The sequence below is a fragment of the Erpetoichthys calabaricus genome, chromosome 16 (assembly GCF_900747795.2).
Source record: "Erpetoichthys calabaricus chromosome 16, fErpCal1.3, whole genome shotgun sequence".
Classification (NCBI taxonomy): domain Eukaryota; kingdom Metazoa; phylum Chordata; class Cladistia; order Polypteriformes; family Polypteridae; genus Erpetoichthys; species Erpetoichthys calabaricus.
Window position 1 is genome coordinate 93003735 of NC_041409.2, and position 13048 is coordinate 93016782.

General features: G+C 40.0%; 1 protein-coding gene across 3 annotated transcripts in view; it reads left to right on the top strand.

Annotated features, from left to right (window-relative positions):
• The window catches only part of si:dkeyp-69b9.6 (uncharacterized), a 752000-nt gene that overhangs the window by 8012 nt on the left and 730940 nt on the right, over positions 1 to 13048 (top strand). The window lies entirely within an intron of this gene.

A 13048-nucleotide genomic window follows, 5' to 3' on the forward strand; every position in this document is an offset into this window, starting at 1 on the left:
CTCTGCGCATAACATCCATTTTGTAACTGGTTGATACAGTTCAGGGTTGCGGGTGAAACCACCTCACACGCCTTCACATACACGTGCGGGTCACAGTGGCAGTGACAACACCAGTTGTAGCAATTAAACATCGAGGCAAGTTTCAAACGAAGTGTCTATTTGGCTTATTTACATCACCAAAGAAATGCAGCTGCTCCATTTGTTAATACTAGTGTAAAATCATCAATCATTACCCCTGTATCTAAGGTTTCTAGGCCAAGCTGTTTAAATGATTACAGACCAGTGGCACTTACATCTATTCCAATGAAATGCTTTGAACACTTGGTGAAAAACATTTTAATGACGGAGACAAAGTCTTTTCAAGACAACAATCAATTTGCTTATTGTGCAAACAGAAGTGTGGAAGATGCTCTGCTTGTTATCTTACATCAAATCTATACCTTTCTTGATCAGCCTGGTTCATATGTCAGAGCACTATTTTTGGATTTTTCTTCAGCGTTCAATACTATACAGCCTCATATACTGATTGGGAAATTAAACAGTATGAATGTAAACCCATTTATCACACTATGGATTCAGAACTTTCTTTTAAATCGTTCACAGACAGTTAAAGTTCAGGACACTTTTTCAAAAGCTCTTCATTCAAACACAGGAAGTCCACAGGGGTGTGTCTTATCACCATTACTGTTTACTCTGTACACAAGTGACCTGAGACAGAACAATGACCACTGCTCCATTATTAAGTATGCGGATGACACCATGATCATAGGATGCATATCTGGGGAGGATGAAAGCCACTATCTAAATCAAGTGGACTGTATGGTAAACTGGTGCAATAAAATCTCTCTCACTCTGAATGTAAAAAAGACCAAAGAAATGATATTTGATTTTAAGAGACAGAAATCTGTATGTTCACCTATTGTAGTTCTGGGAGAGGAGGTAGAAATAGTGAATGAATATAAATACTTAGGAACTTACCTAGATAACAATCTTAACTGGAATACAAATACAAAAAAATTATTTTCTAAATGCAACCAGCGCTTATTTCTCCTCCATAAACTCAAACTATTTAAAGTAGACAAGGACCTCATGTTGTCCTTCTATCGTAGTATGATCCAGTCCGTGATCACTTTCAGTTTCATTGCCTGGTTTAATAGTCTGACAAACCAAAACTATAAAAAAAAGCTCCAGCAGATTACGAAGTATGCAGCTAAAGTTATTGGGGCTGATGTAGATGATTTGACTAGTGTGTGTCAGAGGGCAATGCTAAAGAAACTGGAAATCATCTCAACTGATGACAGACATCCATTACATGTAGAACTAAACTTCAGTAAATCAGGAAGGATAGTTGCTTTGAAAACCCACACAAATCGCTCCAGAAACTCCTTTCTTCCTAGTGCCATACGACTTTTCAATAAGAAATATCGGAGATAATGTTTAAGGTTTTGAAATATATCCTGTTACCTTTTTCTTTTTTTTTTTTTTTTGGTATAAATATGTTTTATCTAACTGCCTTACCTTAACCTTTCTTATTTCTATTTGTCTGTTTTATTTCATTCTGTCTGTTACCTGTTATTAGATGCAACTGAGAAGGCAAATTTCATGTTTTCCTGTGTAAACATGACTAAATAAAGAAACCTAACCTAACCTAACCTAAAATGTATTTAGGATTTCAGTCCTTGAAGCACATCTCCCAATTACTATGATATGTACACGGCCAGTACAGCAAAACTGCACTGCTTCATTGCTGAATACGATTCTGAAGACACTAACTTTGTATTATTTGTTTGGTTTTCATGGGTAAACTAATGTTTATGAGCATAACCCCTAAAATGTAAAGAACGTAGTAAAAGCACTTGTGTCATATATTAGAATTGTACGTTAATGAGTGTAATGCAGTCTCTCAGTTATGGTTAATTGACTACAAATAACTTTTGTAATTGTGGATTTGCACACAGGCTAAGCAGTAACAAAATCTGATCACTCATGTCAGACACTTTGGAAACAGCACGGCAAAGACTCTTTTACAAGAGTTCTAAAGTATTGGGAAAAAATGTCATGTAAAAATATGACTCATCAGTCAAATGTTACTTTTTAGTGTGTTTTTAACAAGCTAATTGTGTGAATACAAATCTTACAATAGCAAATGTTGCAAACCTGAGTGGTTCTCTGACAAACCAGGTTTTAAAAGTATTTGTTACAAAAACAGCTTTTAAGGGTATGTTTAAATGTAAGTATCCTAAATTATTTTAGAATTCAGCAGTACAGATCTTCTTATATAATATGCTACTGTGGCTGTCCGTTTGTCTGTCCAGGATTTTAAATCACCTGTAGCTCGCAAACTGTTTGAACTATTGATCTGAAATTTGGCACACATATACTATGTGACGTCTATTATCCGCTTTCAGGGTGATGATTGACCTCCAAGGTTATTCCTCTTTTTATTTTTATTTTATTTTATTGTACAATCGACTCTTGGCAGTGACCGTGCGGTGCATGTGTATGGGTGCCGTTCTCATCCCTACCACCTTCGCCGTCACTTCTCCTACTTCTTCATATCTTAAATCATTCTTAAGGCAGATTGAAGACTTAAGTGCCAGCTTAAGTGAAAAATTAAAGAAAACGTACTAAGTAATTGCAACACAAACACTGAGTTAATCAGTTTTAACGCGAAAAGATGCCGACGGAAGAAGGGAAGAAGCGGGCTGCTAGGGTGGAGAAAAGAAGAGCTGCTCAGGAAGCAGCAAGCGCATCAACCACTGAGCAAATGAATGATAAACGTACAGAGAAAGAGGATGAGAACTAGGAATGGTCAAGTCAAGTGTACTCACATGTAGTGTGCCATTACTGGTATAGTAATGTTTGAATTTTTAATTTTGGTATTATTTTATGCAGTATATTTCAGTTGCTGGAGAAAAATATCACAGAATAAATTATAAATGTGCACGTGGTCAGATAAATCAGATAGTCCATGCTGATCTCATTCTTTATAAACCCTATGCTGAGATTAAATGTGTGTTGCTTTTGGTAAAAATCTTATAGCAGCATAAGTAAGGCATGTTGAAGAGCAGAAAACTGTGATGGCAGACCAGAGCTGCATTTATCTGACCAAGAGCTTTGGGAATAAATCCTTTCTATACCTACTCTTTATTTTATGTTCAATAATCACTACAGGTGGTTTGGCACTTCAGTGTACATGTTGGTATAATAGTTTAGAGGTATAGGATATTCTGTGCATATTCATATTTTAAACAAGATATCCATCTGATTTGGATTTTTTGACTAATTTACTTTTTGTCGACTAAAACCAATTTTACTTTTTCTTGACTAAAATAAAATTTTTTTTTGTTGATTAAAACTAACAATAATTAAATGACTAAAATTTAGCTAAAACTAAAATGCAATTTAGTCAGAAGACTAAAACTAAATCAAAATGTATTGTGAAAATTAACACTGCTCCTTCCCAAATACAAGCATAATATAGAGTAATTGCTTCCATATTTTTACAGTTTTGGGTCCTGGAAGTTCAGGCAGGCAGATCCTTTAGTGGCACACAGGATACAGTCCAACTGTTTAGTCACACTGCCACACCGACTATCACATAAATCACAGATTGTATTGTGTATCACATATCAAGTAAACTTGTAAGTATTGTGCACACTTTTTTGTTTAATCTATAAGCCAAAAATGTTACATATTACCAGGAGAAGCAAAATACCAGTTGTATTTAGCAAACTGGCGCAGTGGTAGAGTTTCTTTCAGGATAATGGCTTGGACAGGAACTTATGGAGACAGGTTTGCTAGATATATAATGTCCACCAAGCACATGGCTCTTTTTTAATCTTGCATGAACGAAAAAAAAAAAAACCACAGCAGTAATTTCTCTCCCTTAGTCAGTTTCTTGATTATTGGGCAGGAAGTGGTAAAGGGGTTGTGTGTGTATGTGTGTCTCTCTGAGCACTTAGTCATAAGAAGGGACAGTGCTATATGGTAACTTACAAACTTTGCATGCAAGTTGAAAAAGAAGGCAGGTGGAGTGTACAACTTTGTTTGAAATGGAACATAAACTTGTGCATGTTGCTTATGCCATTGCTGTTCCAGTTAAGTGTATTTCTATGTCTCTGTCCAGTACTGGAAGGCAACAGTAATTGCATCTTTTACTAAACACATTTATCTTGTTTTGAAATATGAAATGTCCCAACTGTTTTAAGTGAGCATGTTACTGGACTCTCAATCATGCGATTATCGACCAGCAAGTGATCTATGGCCTATATTATTATTTAAACCAGGCTTATTTCCAAGTGGCTTTTATTATAAGTTTACGTTTCTATGTTTTTTAGTTAAAAAAGTAGTGTAAGCAAGTTTGAGAGTATTCCGGACTAAAGCGGACTGCAGGTCTCAGACTTTCACAAGTGGCTCTTTAGCTCAGCAGGCCAATTCAGTTGTTGTTCTGCTTTTTATTAGGTACAATTGGCACAAAGATTTAGGTCTTGGAGGGCATCAACCTGATTTTGCTGTGGCATGAACCAGTTACAATTCATACTGAAAACGTAGACACACACATCAGGGGCCAATTTAGCAATGCAATTTCACCTAACCTGCATGTCTTTGGACTATGAGAGGGAACCAGAGCACCCAGAGGAATGTCTCCTTCTCCAGGTGGTGTTCCTGTGTTGTGCCTCGTGGTTGCTGAGATAGACTCAAGCTACCATATAACCCTGCTCTGGTTAAGTGAGTTTAGAAAATTGACAGATGAATGGAAGGATGGATGGGTGTCAACTGCTTTGGACAAATTGACAGTTATTTTTCTATCTGATGTAGAGCCAAGGGTATAGCTGACAAATGTATGCATATATCATTTTGTGCTGATAGCTGGATGGGTAGATTAGATAAATAGATAAGAACTATTTATAAGACACTATGGGGCTTCGCCCTCTCCCACCCTCGGCCTGCGCTATGCGCCTGCCACTTCACGTCTCTGCTACTCGCGCTGTAAAGAGGGGGGCTGAACACACCCCAAGGAGACGCGGTCACTCCTCCAAAACCCCCTCTTAAACGGTGATACAATGGGAAACAAATGCAGTTTTTTGGGATTTTTTTTACCTCCTCTTTGCATGATCAGCTGCTGGCTTGCTGCTGCCGTGCCGTGTGATCTGCATTTCACGCGGCGCACTTTTCTCATATCACCTATGTCCATACAGTATATTCAATCTCTTTTTGCTTTTACCTTTTCGTCAATATCACATTGAATTTGGATTCCGTGTTTGGAATTACATCGTGACAACGCAACATATAACTGCCTGTGAGTGAATATCGTTTCTTTCTCTCTACAAGAAATGTGTCTGACAATAGCATTCACACACATGAGAAATGATTTCTCTTGTGGGATTTCATTTTCGCCAAACAACAAATCTTTTAATTCTCGTGGATACGCCTATTCATTGGGAAGAAACACTGATGGCAACACAAATTATACAAGTTACAACTCTCCGAATTAAAGTTTCAATCCGAACAATATATTTATCTCTTTTTGCTGTTCCATTACTTCACCGAGTAATAATTTTCGTTTGTTTGTGCTAATGCGGCCTTTACTATCCTTTGTTTGAGACTTTTGAATTTTCGCACTTCCATTATCTCTAACCTGCTCTGCATGTGTACTGCGCCAACAGTTTTGAATTCTTTACGACGTTCTACTCTGTCATCTACTCTTTGTTTTATTTTTGGCCCCGGGCGTGGTTAAGTCTCTTGGCACAAAAACTCGTCTTGCTTCGGGACTTGAAAGTATCTCTCTGAGAAAATCACATCTCGTCTCCTTCCAACCTTCTAAGATTATTTTTTTATAATAGAGAGATATGTATTGTTGTTAATGTTCACAGATTGAGCGCACACTGGTATATCTTTAGATTTAGGCTGTGCATTGAATGCCATTATTGAAAACATTGACTGCTCTGTAACCCCTGCCTTGTTATATCACATTCATTCACTTAATATTAAGGGTCTGTGAGTGTGCTTTCTTGTTTGCCTTTAACCACGGAGGTTTGGAGCATGCACATCATACAATGAACCACCTGGATTGGGAGTGCAGCTGGTGACCTCAGCACCACACTGGAACATTGTGAGGTTTTTTAAGGGTGGCTGGAGTGCCAAGTTTTCCCTTTTAGTTGGAGGGCCTACATGCAGGGCTGGATGCAGATTAACATCATACCCAGGACAAAGCAATTGCAGGTTAAAGGCCTTGCTCAAGGGCCCAATGGAGTGAAGTCACTTCTGACGTTTATGGGATTTGAACCAGCAACCTTCCGATTGCGGGGGCAGATCTCTAGCCTCAGAGCTAACCACTTTATCCAAAAAAAAAAAGAAAGCAAGTATATTGAGCAATTTACTATGTATCTTAAAAATCCACTCGAAATAGTTGTGCAAAACCATTTTTTTTAATTAAAAGTTTCAAAGAATATTCACATCTAACAGTGGTCGAGTACAAAAGGGGCACACACAACAGTTCATCCCTGTTCTCATCCATGCATGCAGCAGAAATAGCCAGTTTCAAGTTTTGATAATCAAACAGCTGCATATCTTTGAATTTTGTGAATAAATATGAGCGTCATAGGAAAACAAAAAACTATGCAAATACTAGGGGAATTTGCTAACTCCACACAGAAGATCACCAGCTTGTTATCAAACCGGGATTCCAATAATAAAAACTGCCTCAGTACTCCTTATGACACAAATTATGGTAACATTTATATACCACCGTCAGAAGCGAAATTTTATCTTACAGTTGCCAGTTACTGGAATGGAAGTTGGAGCTGTAAGTCAGCATGGAAATCCATCCTCCCGTCCAACTATTTTCCAAGGCAGCATAATCCAATTTCAGAGGGAGCTGGACCCCGTCCCAGTATTGTTGGGTGCCAGTCCATCCACGAGCAAGTTCATATACATGTACATACAGGAATGGAACCATTTTAAGACTTTATAGCTCACCATATTGTTAACAAAACACCAACGTTTTAGTAGAAAAAGTATCCAAATTATAATAATCCTCTGTGAGTATGATTTCTGACTTGAAATATCAAACCAAAGCTCTGTTCCTCTGAATGACTTCTCAGTCATGTCTGGTATGATGATAGCTACAGCTGCTGTGATTCTCTTACATTAATGGATCTTGACAGGCTCAGGCTGCCCCGTGATACTGCCCTGGATAAGCAACTTAGGAAGATGGATGGGTGTCATAAATATTTTCAAGGTTAGACAGTGAATTTTACGTAGTCTCACATTAACAGAACCAGCAGTGTTAATCTGGACTTGGACAACTATGCCAATTCCAGATGCTAATTTGTTGTCTAGTGCATGCACATATCCACCAGTGACATCTGTCAAGGTATAGGAGAAAATCTAATTAGCATTTACATATCAAAGTTACTGTTTTTGTTTAGTAGCTAAAGAGTTCTATTGTTTTTAAATGGTTCCTTTCTGTTATCCTATCCTGGGTATGTCATTAATCTGCATCCAGCCCTGCCTGTAGGCCCTCCAACCTGCAGGGAAAAACCTGGGGGTTGGTGGTAGAATTGGCAGTCCAGCCACCATAATAAACCTCACACTGTTGCACTCCATCTGAACTGGTGTGGTGGTGAGTTGTCATCCATTACATGGCTGCACTCGGGTCCTAATCTGGGATTCTGAGGTGGTTTGTCATGTAGTGGGTGCGGCAATGCGCTGTATCAGCGCCTTCTCCTAACCTCCTCTTTCTGTTATGGATGTGAGCATATAAAAGGCAATTTCAGACACTTTGTTTAGCTATTGAAAAGTTGGTAAATTGTCTTCAATTATTGAACCAATCCTGTATAGGTGCCATTGCCAGATACATACAGTGCATCTGGAAAGTATTCACAGCGCATCACTTTTTCCACATTTTGTTATGTTACAGCCTTATTCCAAAATGGATTAAATTCATTTTTTTCCTCAGAATTCTACACACAACACCCCATAATGACAACGTGAAAAAAGTTTACTTGAAGTTTTTGCAAATTTATTAAAAATAAAAAAACTGAGAAATCACATGTACATAAGTATTCACAGCCTTTGCTCAATACTTTGTCGATGCACCTTTGTCAGCAATTACAGCCTCAAGTCTTTTTGAATATGATGCCACAAGCTTGGCACACCTATCCTTGGCCAGTTTCACCCATTCCTCTTTGCAGCACCTCTCAAGCTCCATCAGGTTGGATGGGAAGCATCGGTGCACAGCCATTGTAAGATCTCTTCAGAGATGTTCAATCAGATTCAAGTCTGGGCTCTGGCTGGACCACTCCTTTGATATCTTGGCTGTGTGCTTAGGGTCATTGTCCTGCTGAAAGATGAACCTTCGCCCCAGTCTGAGGTCAAGAGCGCTCTGGAGCAGGTTTTCATCCAGGATGTCTCTGTACATTGCTGCAGTCATCTTTCCCTTTATCCTGACTAGTCTCCCAGTCCCTACCACTGAAAAACATCCCCACAGCATGATGCCGCCACCACCATGCCTCACTGTATGGATGGTATTGGCCTGGTTTCCTCCAAACGTGACGCCTGGCATTCACACCAAAGAGTTCAATCTTTGTGTCATCAGACCAGAGAATTTTCTTTCTCGTGGTCTGAGAGTCCTTCAGGTGCCTTTTGGCAAACTCCAGGCGGGCTGCCATGTGCCTTTTACTAAGGAGTGACTTCTGTCTGGCCACTCTACCATACAGGCCTGATTGGTGGATTGCTGCAAAGATGGTTGTCCTTCTGGAAGGTTCTCCTTTCTCCACAGAGGACCTCTGGAGCTCTGACAGAGTGACCATCGGGTTCTTGGTCACCTCCCTGACTAAGGACCTTCTCCTCCGATCGCTCAGTTTAGATGGCCGGCCAGCTCTAGGAAGAGTCCTGGTGGTTTCGAACTTCTTCCACTTATGGATGATGGAGGCCACTGTGCTCATTGGGACCTTCAAAGCAGCAGAAATTTTTCTGTAACCTTCCCCAGATTTGTGCCTTGAGACAATCCTGTCTCGGAGGTCTACAGACAATTCCTTTGACTTCATGCTTGGTTTGTGCTCTGACATGAACTGTCAACTGTGGGACCTTATATAGACAGGTGTGTGCCTTTCCAAATCATGTCCAGTCACCTGAATTTAGCACAGGTGGACTCCAATGAAGCTGCAGAAACATCTCAAGGATGATCAGGGGAAACAGGATGCACCTGGGCTCAATTTTGAGCTTCATGGCAAAGGCTGTGAATACTTACGATCATGTGCTTTGTCATTTTTTTTTTTTTTTTTTTTTTTTATAAATTTGCAAAAATCTCAAGTAAACTTTTTTCACGTTGTCATTATGGGGTGTTGTGTGTAGAATTCTGATGAAAAAAATGAATTTAATCCATTTTGGAATAAGGCTGTAACATAACAAAATGTGGAAAAGTGATGCGTTGTGAATACTTTCCGGATGCACTGTACCAAGATGATTCATAGTTGCCAGTTGATGTAAAGTTTATGTCTTTGTTATACATACAAATGAAGACTGACTGCCAAGTGAAAGCCCTTGCAAACACCGGAGAAACGTACAAAGTACACACAAATAGTGACTGGCTGTGGATTTTAACCCTACAACTGTTAAGCTGTCAAGTAACACAACTCATCCCTGCATCACCACTTTTATGCATTTGTCATAATTGGGCACAAATCAGTTTGACTACCATCACCCTCTCCACCGTGTTGCATCAGAATTGTGGATACCAGTGAGTGTGTGCTGCTGAAGGTGGTGAGAGTTCTAATATTTTTACATGGCTCTATGGCACCCCCAAACTATTTTTCCAAGTTTGTTTTTTTTTCATTAAGATGATTGTCTGATAGAGCATTAATGTTGGCTGTAATTAATTATTTACCTGCTTTTTGCATTACAGGCGTTCACAGACATATCAAAAAATCAGGCACAAATCAAAAACCAAATAAGAATAGAATGTCTGTGCATTATAGCACATATACCAACAGTTTCTGCAGTCCTAGTCTGGAGTCTCCAGTTAAGCTACCAACAGTTTTATTCAGGCCCAGTTCAGAATCTTTGGTTAAAATGTCATCTGTGTTTTTGGCAAATGGAAGAAAACTAATAATCCAAGTGAAAACTCATGTAGGCTTTGTAACGGCCGAGCCCTTACTCAGCCGGCAGCCACACTATAAGGACCCGTGGCCTGGATAAGTTACTGAGGAGAACCTACTTATACCGAGCCGTACCGCTGACAAATAATACCCCCCCCCCCCCCACAATCGACGGTTAAACACAAGCAAAAAATATCAGATATGTAAATCAAGTACAGTAATATATTAAATAACACAATGGCAAATACAGTAATACAAATCCCGATGTAAAAAATATCTACATATATCCCTCCACCATACCGGCAAAGTGAAAACACCATATATCCATCCATATTACTAACCGAGAATGCTAAACCGGATGGACGCAGGGACATCCGGCCATGGGCCGTAGCCGCAAAAAGACGTACTGCGCAGGCGCCCCAAGAAATGAGGGGCCGCGAGAGGCGGATGAGGGACCGCGAGAGGCGGACAAGACCACAGAAAAAAGGAGTGAGCACAGAAAAAAGGAGTCAAAGAAATGAGGCGCCGCAAGCACAGAAAAAAGGAAAAGGCACAGAAAAAAGTAGTCAAACGCAGGCGCCGCACGAAACCCATTGCACACGAAACTAGCGCACAACAGCAAGGCCCCCCCCCCCCCACACACACAGGCACCGGATGGGACACACACCAAGAGGGGGATTCAACAAGCCCCTGGAACACAAAAAAAAAGAACACAAAACCACCCCACACACCCTACAAGCAACGGACGGGACACACACAAAGAGGGAGATTCAACAAGCCCCTGGAACACAAAAAGAAAGAAGACGCTCGCGCAACAACAATCCTCACAACATCAATAAGAAGTGACACCCAAAGCCACATTTCTAAAGGAAATGTCCATATTAAACATACGTCATCTCAACACCTTCACACTAGGCAGCATAGGTGTCAGCATAGGTGGATCTCCTTACAATAAAGCACTATTAACCGTTCAACTGCAGAAAAGGCTACATATTAACAGTGAGTGCGATCCTCCTTATTACTTAACCATATTTCGCATGCTGAGGAACAAACAAGTCATGAATACACGGTCACGGGTACAAAACGATTCGGATCGGATAACGGGACCAAACACACGAACACGAATGAAACAACAAAATACACGGCGGCGCATACAACGCGCTTCGGAAACTCCGGGAGAAAAAATGTCTCAGATCAAAAAACGCAAAGCTCAAGTAACCCCGTTACAGAGACGTGCCCAAATGGACAGACACAATGAACGTAGACGCATACAGCGCGCGTCTCAAAGTGCTGCATCGAATCAAGCACGATTTCAAACCGAAAGAGATCGCGTCTCAGACATACAAAAAAGGGAGCGAAGAGACAGAATAAATGAACGCAGACGTGTACAACGCGCATATGAACTGCCAGAAAACAAGCAAGCAAGACTCCAAAAGCAGAAAGCTCAACTGACCGACATACAAAAACGGACAAGGCTCGATACAAACAATGCACGACGTAGACTGAAACGGACTTTTCGCAAAGCGGAGGCGAATCAATTAAATCTGAATTTCCCCTGAGAATATTTGAACACTATTAACCCGGCCAGATTACCACAACACAACCTTACCCTTAAAAACGGAATAATAATCATGCTATTAAGAAACCTTAACACTAAACAGGGTTTATGCAATGGCACACGGTTAGTCGTCAACACCATGACACACAATGTTATTCAAGCAACAGTTCTTACAGGATCACATGCTAACAATACTGTTCTCATTCCTAGAATTGACCTTACGAGTTCTGACCTAGAATTACCTTTTACATTGAAACGCCGACAGTTCACCATTAAACCTGCATTTGCCATGACCATCAACAAATCACAAGGACAAACCATGGACAAGGTTGGCATCTACCTCTCTGAACCCGTTTTTGGACATGGACAACTTTATGTTGCCTTCTCACGTGTTCGACGTTCATCTGACGTTAAAGTTAAAGTTATAAATGATCCATACCAAGGAAGACTCATTCAAGGACAAGACACCATCTTTACTACTAATGTTGTATACAAAGAAATATTCCAATAAAACATTACTCAATGCCAAACACTCTATTTGTTATTTCTATAGGCATCATCCAAACCTGCACACTATTCTATATCTAATTCATACATCTCACTCTTTGTCATGCCCCAACGCCAGGGGTTGGCGAGCGAAGCGAGCAGGGGGCAGAGCCCCCTAGTATACAATAACACAATAACAAAACCTCCTTTGCCCCTGCACACGTATAACAAACACACAATACAAATAATGCTATTGAATGATTACTGAAATGTTAATGAATGTCAAAATGAGTCCAGGTAAATAACTTGTCTTTGGCTCTTCCGAGGGACGGGGACGACATTTAAACAAACACATACAAGCGGGGTGCTGTGATGAGATGCGACTGGGTGCAAACACTATAAACAACAACACTTATGTGGCCCCGCTACAACGTGAAAACATGCAATCTCCTCACAGACAATGACTGGGGTGGACGCTTGGCCCTGTAGCTGTTTGTTAGCATCATTAACTGCTGGGCTGTCAATTTACACATGTTACAGGAAATAAAAGACATTATTTTGTAACATCTATACCTATTAGTGGCATTTCTGTGTTATGTATTTTTGTTAAGCACTGTCTGTCATGCATTTGTGTGATTTTTCCAGTTACTTCATCCCGTAAACCTGCATTTAAAATAAGTAGGTAAGAAATTGGACCAATGGATGGAGAGAGAGAGAAAAGCATAATTACAATGGCCTTCTCCATGCATTGGTTTACTCGTAGCTCAGTTCCCCTTTGTACATTTGGTTAAAGGCTCTGCTGTGTCAGTATCTGGGTTTTTAAGTTTTTACAATAAAAGGTAAATTTTTTTCCTTCCTTTGCAGGCGTCTGCACGCATTAGTTTTCCTTTGTTCAAAAGAC